The sequence below is a fragment of the Saccopteryx bilineata genome, chromosome 12 (assembly GCF_036850765.1).
Source record: "Saccopteryx bilineata isolate mSacBil1 chromosome 12, mSacBil1_pri_phased_curated, whole genome shotgun sequence".
NCBI lineage: Eukaryota > Metazoa > Chordata > Mammalia > Chiroptera > Emballonuridae > Saccopteryx > Saccopteryx bilineata.
In genome coordinates, this window is record NC_089501.1 from 31,576,445 (window position 1) to 31,591,078 (window position 14,634).

At 39.6% G+C, this 14,634-nt stretch overlaps 1 protein-coding gene across 2 annotated transcripts in view; it reads left to right on the forward strand.

Annotated features, from left to right (window-relative positions):
* The window catches only part of PDE7B (phosphodiesterase 7B), a 336,495-nt gene that overhangs the window by 194,720 nt on the left and 127,141 nt on the right, over positions 1 to 14,634 (forward strand). The gene's annotated exons all lie outside the window — the stretch shown is intronic.

Here is a 14,634-nt window from a genome sequence, read left to right on the forward strand (position 1 = left end):
CGTGAGAACGTTGCTATGTTTCTAACAGTGAGCACCGCATCCCCAGAGGGACCCTGTGAAGGACCTCGAGGGGCTCTGACAATGCCAGAAGCTGAGAATGTGCGCGGGGTGCTGTCTTCCTTAGTGAATGTGTTGGTGGATATCTGGAAAGTGGTGGTTGACTTTGGAAGAACGAGTTCAAGCATGTGTTTATGCGTTTGAAGCCCTGGGTAGCCATGACATACCATTGGGGGGCAAGGGATGGGGGACTAGATGGAAAAGAGATACCAAAAATTACCTCTCTGTCTTGTGGAAAGAGACGAGGAAATGAAAACTCAACTAATTTTGTTTTTTAATCATTTACGCAGAAATTTTTGTAAGTTGCCTAATCATCTAAAAAGAATATTACTAAAAATATAATGCTCTGGAGAAATGAAAAGATTTCAAAGGAAGACAACGGTGTTTGTCTTTAGTGAACAATGAGTGCTTAAGAAAGAGAAGGAAACCAATCTGACTGAGGTTTATGGGGCAATTAGGAGATGGGAGCCCAGAGAAATGGGTTTTGGTCAGAAGAAATGAGGTCATGCTAAAGGAATCTCAAATTTCATGTGAACAGTACAAGAAAAATGGAAAAACCCACCTGGGCAGAAAAGTTAACTATGACACTTCAACTATTACCACTTTTGGTTTGTTTTAGTATATTAAATGATAAAGATGCATATTTCAAATTACACCTTAGATAAAACTACCTAATGCAGCCGATATTAATATGTCTGTGAAGATGGGTGCATAGTATTATTTATGTTATATGTCAGTGGGTGTCTAATTTCTGCAAAAGCAATACTACAGAGGGAAAACAGACCTCTTGTAACTTTTTATCACTTAAAAGGTACATTTTTTTCTGGATGTTATGAAATTGAGCGAGTTGCGTTTTAATATACCTGGACCACTGCCTCACTTTAACTGGTCTCAGAGGTCACTTTGGTTTCCAGACAAGCTGCATTTCAACACCTCCCCAAAGGATGCGTGCTGGCCTCCTCCTCTTCCTCCCGCCCATCTCGAGGCTCAGACCTTCTGTCAGGAGCATAGAGCCACCGCGCTGGTACTAGCAGCATGGGGCCCTGGGTGCAGCTGCAGAAGACGAGCTGCTTCGCTTTCCAGATTGGCTCCTCTGTCCTCTTTCATCTTGCTCCTGAGGCTGCGTTTTGTCCTCCCATCAGATGCTCTGCAACTGAGCCATTTTCAACAGAACAGCCAGCCAGTGAGGAACATGGGAACACTTGTAAAATAGTTCCAAAAATTTGGTCTTTTTCCATTTTTAGAAAGTGATGGTTTAAGCCGTTTTTTTGTTCTTGCACGGGGGTTTATGGTAGGAAGCACCTCAACAAAACACCAAACCAGATGGTAATATCTCTCTTTCTCTCTCTCTCTCTCTCTCTCTCTCTCTCTCATATCTGACCCTTGCCTCTGAACTCTCAAACAATTTCTTCTTCAACAATATTAACCGACTTGCTCTTCCCCAAACGCACCAAGCCGTGCCCTGCCTGTGAGCCTTGCCTTGTACTCGGGGTGTCTTTCTTTGACTTAGCCAGATGAGAATGTTCTGTTCAAACTACAAAGTCCAGTTCAAGCGTCCTTCTCTTGGTGGTGACTTTCCTGATCTCCACTCTCGCCCTCGCCTTCCCTGCAGTCGTTTATTCCCTCCTCTGCCATCTTTATCTGTGGGAACATTACATATTACATTGTAGCACACAATATTTTTTGCCATGTTAGTAACCAAACACAGGAAAATTAAATCCTGTGACATTCTATGTACATGTTGGACTGCTGGATAAATAAGTTTGCATTTTTAAAAACCACAATACTGCAGAAATTCTGAATAGACTCACAGTCTAAAGGATTTGAGAGACAGGTGTCACTCTTTCATAATAAGTTAGATTTAACCTTCATTTTTTTTCAGCTTTCCTTTTCCTTCATGAAGGGCATGGTTATGGATGCTTATACTGCCTAAAGACGCCTGCAACATTGTTTTTCATGAGGGAGATAGAAGAGTATTCTGAGATTTTGCTTAGGTAATAAAGGGGAGAGCAAGAGGATTTGAAGGGAAGGAGATGCATAAATATGTATTCGTGAGAGGTTTTTAAGACGAAATACACTGAATTGTGAGTGATGGAAGGCAGAAGGGAACAGTGTGCCCTGAGGAGAACGAGAAAGTGCTCGAGAGCAGCTGGCACAGGGAAACAGTCCTACCATCTTCAGATGGGCATTCACTGGGGACTGTGGGTGACTCTTCAAAGCAAAAGGCAGAAGGAGGAAATGGGAGTGACAGGAGGAAGAGAGGCCTGTCATCTTTAGGAGCCAGGGTGTGTGCATCTGGGCATGCCCCCAGAGGTGGGCTTTAGCTGGGGCACCGTTCTCCCCAGAGAGAGACTCTGGAGGTTGTCAACCAGCATGCCCAAAATTGGAGCATTGAGCCAGTTCATTGAATTGTACCCAATTACTTTAATTCTGTTCATGTCACTTCATTTTTCCTTTATGAAGACAATGAAGGATCATCTAATTATCTAGTTAATACTAGATGAAGCAAAAAGTTTAGGGTGATGGAGCAAATTGTCCAGGGTCACACATCAACATGGTGCCAGAGCCAGACTCAGATCTCAATTGCCCATATCCAGTTCACAAAACCTACATGATAAGGGCACACTGTGGGTAGTTTAAATTTAAACCAAGATATGGCTTTATTGATTATATATAGATGGGCAAACATGGAAACTCATATATTGGCCAAACCAGACAAATAGAATTACCATGCAAAAGATATACCGCCCTTACATTTTCTTCCTTATTTTGTGGGCTGTGGTTATAGATCCAAGCTTCAGAGAAAGATCCCATTTATTATTAGCAATAGAAAGTTTGCTTCAGAGCCCGGTGGTGAGAGCTTGTGCCCAGAAGTTGGGGAGTGGGGAGAGGGAAAGAGGTTGGTAAATAAATATGTGTTTTCTCATATTCTGTGAGTGCAAATATTATTCTAATTGTGATTCTAGTCAGCAATCTGTGTAAGACTAGACATCCCTTAGCATGTCTTGTTCTTAGTTGAATAAATAATTTTATTTTTGGAATTTAACCAAATAACTGCAAACTCGGCAGCTGTGGAACTGATCTTTTACTTTGGTGTCCCTGGTTTAAATTTTGCATTATATTTTACTTATTTATAAGCTTGTTCCCATTTCAATAGCCTTTGATTTCAGAAAAATATAAAAACACACAACTCTTTCAAAAAATAAATTTATATTCCCCATAGCCATTGTACTTGTCCTACCTTTCAAGGAGAATACAAATATCAGAACTTTGCTTTATACTCAGTCCTTAAAAATCAAACAACTTCAGATGAGAAAATCTCCAAAAGAAGTCTTTGATTTCAGCTACAATTCAAATCAACATTGAAAATAAGTGCTGTGTTAAAATATCTCAAGTATCATGTAGGATGTAAATTAAATATGTTGAAGACTGAACGCTTTGATCATTATAATTCAAGGAGCACTTATTGGATGCTTAGTGTATACCAGCAATTCAGAGATGAATTAAAGGCTTAAGGAAGAGAAACAATTATAAATTTATGAGTCAGAATTCTGTCTACAACTTCAGCATGAAAACAAGTGCTTGTTAGTTTAAACCTCTATGTCAGCTGGAAGTATGGTGAAATACAAAAACACTTGTAAAAATTCAAATGCACTTTCAAATATTCATCAATATTAATGATTTTGTTCAAAGCAGAACAAATTGCTATGATCAAAGAATTAATTTTGTTAACCAGTGTCACCCCAATAAATTTAATAAAAAAATGAATAAACAGACCCTGGCCGGTTGGCTCAGTGGTAGAGCGTCAGCCTGGCGTGCAGAAGACCCGGGTTTGATTCCTGCCAGGGCACACAGGAGAAGCGCCCATCTGCTTCTCCACCCCTCCCCCTCTCCTTCCTCTCTGTCTCTCTCTTCCCCTCCCACAGCCAAGGCTCCATTGGAGCAAAGATGGCCCGGGCGCTGGAGATGGCTCCTTGGCCTCTGCCCCAGGCACTAGAGTGGCTCTGGTCGCGACAGAGCGACGGCCGGAGGGGCAGAGCATCGCCCCCGGGTGGGCGTGCCAGGTGGATCCCGGTCGGGCGCATGTGGGAGTCTGTCTGACTGTCTCTCCCCGTTTCCAGCTTCAGAAAAATACAAAAAAAAAAAATGAATAAACAAACAAAAAAGAATCAATTAGTCTTACCAGTAAATAATTTGACATTAATTCATAAAATTGTTCTAAAACTACTTCTTATACATGTTAGCTTGCATTCCGTCTGTAGCTAAACTGGATAATAATAGGTGACTATTTAATCTGTCCTTAAAATGCGAGGGCAAAATTGAGTCAAAACCATAACACATCATCTCACCTTAAAACAAAACTGTCCCTTCACCTGACTTCTTTGTGTCCATAAGTGACATCACCCCTGCAGAAACCCCAGTTCACAGTTGCTTTCTCTAGCTCTCCAATTCCAATTGGTTCTAAGACCGATTGAGAATATCCAAGTGTTGTTGCAGTGTTTAGATTTAAATCCTCCCTCTCACTAAGAGACATGGACAAGAGTGTGGTGGTTACCAAGGGTGGGGGGGGGGAGGGAGGACATGGGAGGGAGGGAGGGAGAGAGTTAGGGGGAGGGGGAGGGGCACAGAGAACTAGATAGAGGGTGACGGAGGACAATCTGACTTTGGGCGAGGGGTTTGCAAAATAATTTGATGACAAAATAACCTAGACATGTTTTCTTTGAATATATGTACCCTGATTTATTAATGTCATCCCATTACCATTAATAAAAATTTATTTTAAAAAATAAATAAATAAATAAATAAAATAAATCCTCCCTCTCCATTACTGACCTGTGTGAACCTGAGCAAATTACTTCATCTCTTTCTGCCTCAGTTTCCTCTTGTGTAAAAAGGAAATAAACAATAGCCCTTTCATAAACAGTAAGGTTTAAGTGAGATAATACAAGAAATGAGTGCCTAGAAAAGAGCCTCAGTCCTACTACATTCTCGGGCAATGTTCACTGGCATAATTATTGACACTGGTGCTGTTTTTTCAACAGCCTATTTCACACTTAGTGCCTTCCTTCTATTCAGTTATACAGCCCTTGTTCAAACTTCATGTTGTTTTTCTGTAATCTTGTGATAGCCTCCAACTATAGTACTCTCTCAGCCCCTTTTTTTCTACTCTGTGATTCAGATCAATAACATCAAAAGAAAAATCAGAATGCATCTCGCCCTTCTTCAGAATCCTTCCATGTTCTTTATTGTCTGCAGAGAAAAATCTAAATTCTTTTATCTTGCATTCAAAATTCTCCACTCTTCGTATGAAACAAGCTTACTTTTTCCATCTTATCTGTCATTGTTGCTCTCTAAGCATTTACAGCCCACCCAGACAGGGTGAACATCCCACAGCTTCCTATTGCTGTCTGCTCATCATTCTTGATGCTTAAATGGACTTTCCTCTATGTCCCCAACTTCTATTATTCCTTAAGGCACACTTGCTCTTCTGAGGGCTCACAGAACTGTCCTTGTATTTATTTCACTGGTCAGTTGCTTTGTTAGTATAATTCATGTACATTTTCTTTCTCCCCTCCTAGATTTTCAGCTTTTTGAAAATCGGGAGAACATTCTATTCTCTTTGTGTTCTCTCTAGACTCTTTCACATGTCAGCTGCTCAATACACTTTGATAAGAAAAAAGAATTATTCAAAAAAGAATAAAATAGCTTGCAAGTTACCATGAAATGCATGAATGAACATGTTTTTCTAGGCACAGGTTACTCAAGAAATATGAATCCTAGTTGTTCCTTTTAATGGAATCATTTTTAAACTTATATTCTGCCAAAAGATCAGGATTAGTCATTATAGCTATTCAAATAAAAGAAAAAAAATCCACATGAGTGAAGTTTAGAACTGTGAAAAATATCTAAAATATGTGCAAAACTAATAAGAGACAGTTCTCTATATAGGTAAGTTACAATGCTGATAGTTATAAAATTTTCAAGCAAATTGCATAGAAATTATGCCTACTTTATATACTTATAAAATAATTGCTCTGTTCATGTATCTTGAGACATTTTACATCAACTGAAGTTTCAAAAGTCACTTCTTTTACAGAAAACAGTGTGTATATTTCTCAACGTGATTTCAAAAACAGAATGTGGAAGGTGTGTGTTTACCCTGTGCCATAAATGAGCTTTGGAGGGGATGGAGCTGAATGGATGTTGTTCCCAGGTCCTTTGTTTGCTCTTTGCCTGGAAACAGTGTCTTTCTTTTCTTTCTTTTATTTTTAAGCAAGACTTGTTTAACTGAACAGCAAAGCACTGACTTTTGCATCTGATTAATTTCTAAAGGGAAAACATTAGGAGCTTTATTGTAAAAAGACCAAAAACTCCAAGTTATTTTTTAATTCATAGAAGTAACTGAAAGTGTGTGCTCTTTTCTATTATCTGATTATTTTCACTCTTTAATTATCAATATACTACATAGTACATATTGGATATGTTCACTCTTTCAAAATAGTAAGCAAATAAGAAACAGTACTTGTGATTTAAAACAGTGCCCAAGGCCCTGGCCGGTTGGCTCAGCAGTAGAGCGTCGGCCTGGCATGCGGGGGACACGGGTTCAATTCCCAGCCAGGGCACATAGGAAAAGCGCCCATTTGCTTCTCCACCCCTCCCCCTCTCCTTCCTCTCTGTCTCTCTCTTCCCCTCCCACAGCGGAGGCTCCATTGGAGCAAAGATGGCCCGGGCGCTGGGGATGGCTCCTTGGCCTCTGCCCCAGGCGCTAGAGTGGCTCTGGTTGCGGCAGAGCCTCGCCCCCTGGTGGACAGAGCCTCGCCCCCTGGTGGGCGTGCCAGGTGGATCCCGGTCGGGCGCATGCGAGAGTCTGTCTGACTGTCTCTCCCCGTTTCCAGCTTCAGAAAAATACAAAAACAAACAAACAAACAAAACAAACAGTGCCTAAGCCTAGATAACATACATTTTAGACCTTTTTTTTTTCTTTTCTTTTTTTTAACTCTCTTTCCATAATTTCTCTTTTAAATTGATTTCAATTTCTGAAATGTTAGCGATCACCTTAGCAGATTAGTTTTACACCTTTACACTTGTCTTAAATTTCCTCAAATTAAAAAATTATCAGATATCTTTCCTTCAGACTACTTCTTGCATGAGAAATGTGACATGTTATTTTGTAGTCTAGAAATCAAGCCCTGTTCTGAGTATTTTGTTACTTCACCAGCTGTCTCACACCAAGCTTCGGGTTCTAAAGAAGAGCCTGAAGGCCATGGTCTTTATCCTTAGGAACACCATGAACCTTAAAAATTAGCCTTGTGTGCAATTAGAAGGCATCGGTGATGAAGAAAGCACGGTCCAGCTGTATATTACCTTAAAAGTGAGTCCAAGAGACCAAGCATAAGGCAGAAAAATCCCAAGAGTGTAAAAGACAAATTTCAAGAGAGACTGAGTAGCAGTTGCTTGTACTTGGCCATAGAAATTTAAAGGTGAAAAGCCAGAAAATTGTAAAATAAAATCCAGGTGAGAGATAGAATGGGAATGAATGTAAACTTTAATCAAGGTATTGAAAAGGAAAATTAAATAACTTCCTATGTAATGTAATAGTTACAACCTGCCCCATTGAGTCCTCAGGTTTTCCCCAACCACGGGAATTAAAACCAGAGCCCAAGAGTCTCCTTTTTGCTACCTTCTTCATCTCTTTTTGGATGGCACCCGAATAGCTCACATAAATCTATAGACTTAAACCCAAAGACATATTTGTTCAGAAGGTCTGTGATGAAAATTCATTCAAAAAATTAAATAAGATGTGCTAAAGAAAGTGATTGAGAAAGAGAAAAGAAAGGGACAGGGTGGGAGTCAAGCATAGATCAGCAAGGGGGAGGAAGTGAGGTGAGGTCACTAAGAAACTGAATCAAGTGTAAAAAGTGTAATCAACAACTCATACAGAAAATGAAAAGGAAGCAGTCATTGTTGAAAATATTTGTAGCAGACCACAAATTTACACATTCAAATGTGCAATAAAACGTAGCCTGTTTCTTGTCCTGCTGGTTAGAGCAATAGCTCAGTTGGTTAGAGCATGGGCCTGAAGCACAGAGGTTGCCGGTTTGATCCCTGATCAGGGCACATACAGGAATAGAGCCATGTTCCTTCCTTCCCCCCCCCCTCTCCCCCTTCATCTCTGGCTAAAATCAATAAATAATTTTTTAATAGAGCCTGTTTCTTTTCTTCAGCTAATCAAATCCTTCTTGAGACCACCCAAATGAGGGACATAAAACTTTCTATTGCTAATTAATAAGGTGGCAGTCAGTCTCCTCTTTAACAAGTTAAATTGCTTCTTTTGGATAAACGCTTTCCCTCTCCCTGCTTCTCTCCAAGGAGGTATCTGGGTGAGTGTGTAAAGGCTCCACACATGTTTCTACTGCACACAATACAAGGGCCAGCCTGCAACAGGGAAGCAAAAGCATGCTCATCTGCCATTGGGCTCCGCTTTGGACTCTCTTTTGGGCGTCAGGAGTAGATGGCCTTACCCTGTGCCATATCCTTCTTCCCAGGAGAAGGAAACCTCAGTGTGGAAAAACTAAGAAGCTGTATCCGTAGGCCTAATTCTCAAGGTTAATGAGATCTAAGGAAAAAAATGTAGTATTTTTATCTTTCCACAAAGACCAGTTCTCAAATTTATTGTTCTGTTGCAAACTCACACACAAAAATCCAAGAAACAAACCAAACAAAAAGCCTTTTACTATGAAGACCAAAGAATGACTATTAACTCTCTCTCTCTTTCTCTTTTCATTCTTGCTATATCATTCCTAATCATCTCTAATGAATGCCTCTGGTGGGGTAGAAAGGGAGGACGCACACAGAAGAGTACAAAAGCAAAAAGCACATAGATATATTTCAAAAAGCATCATCTCCTTTACATCCTGGTTGAGCTACCAAGTGCAGAGCCCTGTACTTGAGTATTGCATACTCGATAATGTTTATTTTAGCTACATTCTTATCCATATGCTGAGCCCAATTGTTCTACCCTTTCTACTATTTCTCTCTCTTTTTCTTCAAATATAAACGTGCATTTCAGCAGCCATCTCAGCACTTTGACACTAAAAATTTCAACTGAATGACTGCGTGAAACAGGATGTGAGCAAGGCACCTTTCTGGTCAGTTTCTACATTGAAAGCTGAGGTTTTATATCTAATACAAATTGGAATGGTCAAAATCATGCAGTGCACTATACTGTGATCAGATCTGATCCATTCTCATTGTTAGAATGTGCTAATGAAATTTTTGAGAATTCTTCTGCCCCATCTTCTTTGGTTTCTAGGGAGAAGATCGGGTGGTAGACATTGGGAGAAGGGAGCCATCATTGTTGGCAAGGAGCTCATTTTCTTCTGGAGTTCTAACAGGAATCATCATTGCCTCTTCCATGGAAGCTGATTCCAAGAAACTCCTTCCTCCCTCCCTGTCCTCTCTCTTCAACTCTTTCAAAGTTTAAGTACACCTACCTTTTTGCCCTCATTATCTTCTTTATATTAGTTGAGTTCCACATGGCTTTTCTTGGATCAGCCCCTAATTCTAACAAATAAAAGAAAAGATTTCCTTGTCAATTAAATTGGTATACAAAAATTAAGAATTGTGAATTCACCAGATTTATATAAACTCTAAAGCAAATTCTATCCTAATTACTTTCTTGTTTGATTTGGTAATAGCTGCACTGTGGAATATAAATAGACAAAATTAGACTATCACAAATTATGTTTTGGAAAAAAAAAGGTTTAATTCTCTCAAACACTGCAAAATTAATTAGTAACACTCTAGGAGATCACAGAATGGAAAATAATATTTTAATGTAACATACAAATAGTTAGCATCTGTTACTGTACAATATGTATTAATTGAATAGGGATGTATTCCCAACTTAGCAATAGAAGAAATTGAGACCTGTATTTACTGGTTATTTATTCAAGATATTAAAAAAGAAAAATACCTACTTCAAATTTTTAGGTTTCTCTTCCAAAACAATTAAATTGAATATTATCTTTTGAGTGCCTATTTAGTATATGACATTATACTATGTACCTGGGAGGGAAAAAGAAAAAAAAGAGATTATGACCTGTTGGAAAAGACAAATTTATAAACAACTCACTGATATCAAAGCGTAATGGCATAAGTGTAAGATACAATAAAAATAATACTCTGGGGAAACACTGAGGAAGGACCATAACTGCTTATTCAACTATGTTTATTTAGTGATTACCATGTGCCAGACACTGTCGGCTTCCTAAGAAAATTAAAATTCATAAACCAAGAAAATTGAGGTAAACAAATAGATAGATAATGATGATGATGATGATGATGATGATAGATAGATGATAGATAGATAGATAGATACAAGATAGATGATAGATGATAGATAGATAGAGCAAGTTAAGTTGGTAAAATGTTATACTAGAGCTTTATACACAAAGTCTGTGCCAACAGACAAGAGAGTGGTTACTTCTTTCTGTATGATGAGTGGTAAAGAAGCTTTCAGAGAAGAGGTGGTTGGTTTTTTAGGTACATTTCAATGCAGTTACATTTCCCCAAAAGAAAAAGAGATGGAGGACACTGCAAGAATAAGAGACAATGGGGCAAAAATTCAAAAAATTTTAGGGAATGCTAAGTCATAGGATATGGAGTATACTAAGAGGAAGGCTATGGTTGAGACTAGAAAAGTAGGCTTGGACCAGATTACCAAATTCTTTATTTTTGTTAGGAGTGCATCCTCCAAACAATGGGAAGGCTTCAAATAATTTTAACGGGCAGTGACATGACACATATTACAGTTTAGAAAGATCATTCTCTAGCAAAAGTGGCTGGTGGAGAGTGAACTTGGAAGGATACTAATGGGTTTTTTTTCTGTGACAGAGACAGAGAGAGGGACACATAGAGACAGGCAGGAAGGGAGAAAGATGAGAAGCATCAATTCTTCGTTGCATCTTAGTTGTTCATTGATTGCTTTCTCATATGTGCCTTGACCAGGGTACTACAGCAGAGTGAGTGACCCCTTGCTCAAACCTGCGACCTTGGGCTCAAGCCAGCGACCATGGGGTCATGTCTATGATCCCACACTCAAGCCATCGACTGCTCTCAAGTGAGATGAGACCACTCTCAAGCTACTGACCTCAGGGTTTTGAACCTGGGTCCTCTGCTACCCAGTCTGACGCTTTATCCACTGTGCTATTGCCTGGCCAGGCTACAAATTTTTAACCATCAGTATGGTGTTTATTGACCATATTTAGCATATATTGAGAATTTTGAGATAATGCATATTTTCCCTCTAACTTGCATACCAACTTTCCCAAGTCTTAAAACATTTTACACAGAAACATAAGAAATAACACACAAATCTTCAAGCCAAAGCACTTTACCACTTGACACCACTCTGTCCTAAAGAATTTATGTTCTGGGTGTCCCACCCAGAGCTCCCATTCCAGCCATGCTCATCTCTTCCTCAGATTCAAGACCTGACACAATTTATCTTCACAACCTCAAAACAGTCTTTCTTTGCCAAGTCATGTTTCTTTCTTTCTTCAGGTTGCTATGTCTCTACGCAAACAAGTCTTTCAAGGCTAAGAACCACAGGATGGATGAGAAAATGTATAAGAAAAATGCAATTTTATATATTTTATTATGAAGATTTAGATTAAACCACATACTCAGAGACAAACCAAGTGTCATAGATACTCCATCAGGGCTGGGTGCTAACTCACCCTTCTTTAGAGTAACCAAAGAAGGCTTTGTGTGGACTGGTCATGACAGCTATGTCTTTAGAATAGTTAAGATATCAACAAGATGTGACAAGTTGACCTTCTTGGTGAAGAAATTAATATGAATGTAGATACAAAGGCAAAAAAGCACAAGAAATTATTGAGAAACAGAGATCAGTCAAGTTAGTTTGGTGTGATGTTTGGTGTAAAAAATAGAAAATAGAGGCCCTGGCTGGTTGGCTCAGTGGTAGAGAGTCGACCTGACGTGCAGGAGTACCGGGTTCGATTCCTGGCCAGGGCACACAGGAGAAGCGCCCATCTGCTTCTCCACCCCTCCCCCTCTCCTTCCTCTCTGTCTCTCTCTTCCCCTCCCGCAGCCGAGGCTCCATTGGAGCAAAGATGGCCCGGGTGCTGAGGATGGCTCTGTGGCCTCTGCCTCAGGTGCTAGAATGGCTCTGGATGCAACAGAGTGACGCCCCAGATGGGCAGAGCATCACCCTCTGGTGGGCATGCCAGGTGGATCCCGGTCGGGCACATGCGGGAGTCTGTCTGACTGCCTCCCCGTTTCCAGCTTCGGAAAAATGAAAAAATAAAATAAAATAGAGAGAAATATGTTAATGGCACTAAGTTGCATATGGATAAGAAATCTTAACTTATGTAGAACCATTGAAAAATTTTAAGTGGAGAAGTAGAGGTCTTAGAATTTTATATTAAAAAAGTGCCTTCAAGATCATCTAGTTGAACTATTACATATCTTAGGTGAGAAAACTGCGACCTCCCACAGAGGTTATTACTTGACATCATTGAGCCAATAGGAAGTCCCTTGATGCCCAACCATATTGCTGACTCAGCCATGCTGCCTGCTGTGGTCAAGCCCTTAAGCTTCTCAACTCTAAAATTTCTTCTCTGCACAATAATCTCTCCAAATCTAATTTTCTGTCTTTTTCACCCACAAGCACTAACGTCTCTGATTGTGTTATATATGTATGTGATATCCATCTACACAAGCAAGAATTATATATGTACCCACAAATGCATGCACCTATATGCATACACTATTTCTTTTGTTTTCAAATTTAGATTCGAATTTGCTCTGGGCTAGTTCCAAATTCTCCTTTTGTAAATTTCCCCATCTAGAGTGCCTGCAATGTACTAAAAGGGTAGCATTCACTGGAAAAGAATACCACTGGTGAGAATTGAAACGAGATTGTGAGCTTGAAGGAAGTTCTATATAAGGCAAATAGAGAAGGTAGCTTCTGATTGCTATACCCATCACATATGAAATGCTGCTGCGACTCTGTTTGATAGTTCTGTTTCTACCTGCATTGTAGCTTGGAGGTGGAGTTTCAGGAGGGTGGGCCAGGCAGAGTCCATGTGGCTGTTGGAAGCTTGGGTCTGTAATACAATTGCCCATAAACCTTTAAGGATTAATTTCTCACTCCCTCAGGCTCTCTTTGCAAACAGGACTGAGCTCAGAAAGCACAAGTAGTAGATTTAACAACATTTAGGCAACATTTTATAAAGCTCATCCCCACCCACTTTCTTTTTAATATTCTGCTTCTATAAGGTTTTTGTCTCCCCAAAGAAAAAGTGTAACCTTGGTGGTCATTTTCCCCCCTTTTTCCTCCAAAGTTCTCTCTCCCTCCTCCCAGAAGCCTACTTGGCTGCCTTGTGATGCTATTCACAGCTTGACTGCTTATTATCACCCAAATAAGGTAATAGTTAGAATACAATTGAAGTGACTTCTTCTTTTTAATGAACAATAGACCTTGTACCAATTAAAAATAACACCCACCTCTGAACCACTACAGAAACATTTTTTGATGTTTAAAAAGAAATGTGAGCGACTGTGAGGTGAGATACGGTTGGACAGAGCTTTCTGATGTTGTTCTTAATTATTTTTACTTCGTGTTCCCGGTACCTCTGGCTCTAGCTGAGGCCGAAAACAGTGAGAAGCCATGAAACAACCCTCCCTCGAAGTATATTTGGCCTGACAGGAAACAGGAAATACCAGAAAAGATCACAAGAAAAGCTGTAATCATAAGATTTCTAGCCTAATTCTTTTGACGTCAGCAGTTTAGATAAAGTCAGATAAGCAATCACAAGCATCCGTGAGCTCCAGAGTGCCAATCCAAATACCCCGAAGTGCATCTTCAACCCTTCTGAACTCTCGCATTGTTGTTTTGCCCCTGCCCTCCTCTCTTCCCCCAAGAAGCATATCCTGAAATTGTGAATTATGGATCTCATGTCAACATTAAGGTATTCAAAGATATTACACAGAGCTTCTAAATTGGTCTTATAGCCAACTCAGCCTGCTTGCTGCGTTATAAACCCTGGATGAAGCTGACAGTTCCTAAGACAAAGAAAATCAACTCTGGTTTGTCTCAAGAGGAGTTTGCTTCCTAAAGTTTATTCCAGTCTTGACAACTAAGCTATCGTGATGAAATGTCTTTGACAATATACAAAATTATACATTAACATATCAAAGAATGCCAAAGTCTTCAGTAACTCCAGTCATTATTATCACCTTTGCTTGACCACCGCTCCCACCCATTACAACAAAATAGTTATGGGTTGGTTAAATTTCAGTGACATGAGAAATACATTTCCCTCTGAGAAGTTTTCATAACTTCAGGAGAACTCTGGAGCTCAACCGTAAGATAATGAGCAGATGCACATGTGTGCTTTGGTCAGAGGATGAGGTAAGAGTTTAAATCAAAATTTATATTGATGTTACAATACATGTAAATTTAAGTTTTTTAAAGGTGGAAATTAAAACTATACAACATCTACCTATTTCCAAAAGCATGTGTAGGCTTATAAGGTTACAGTAAAACAT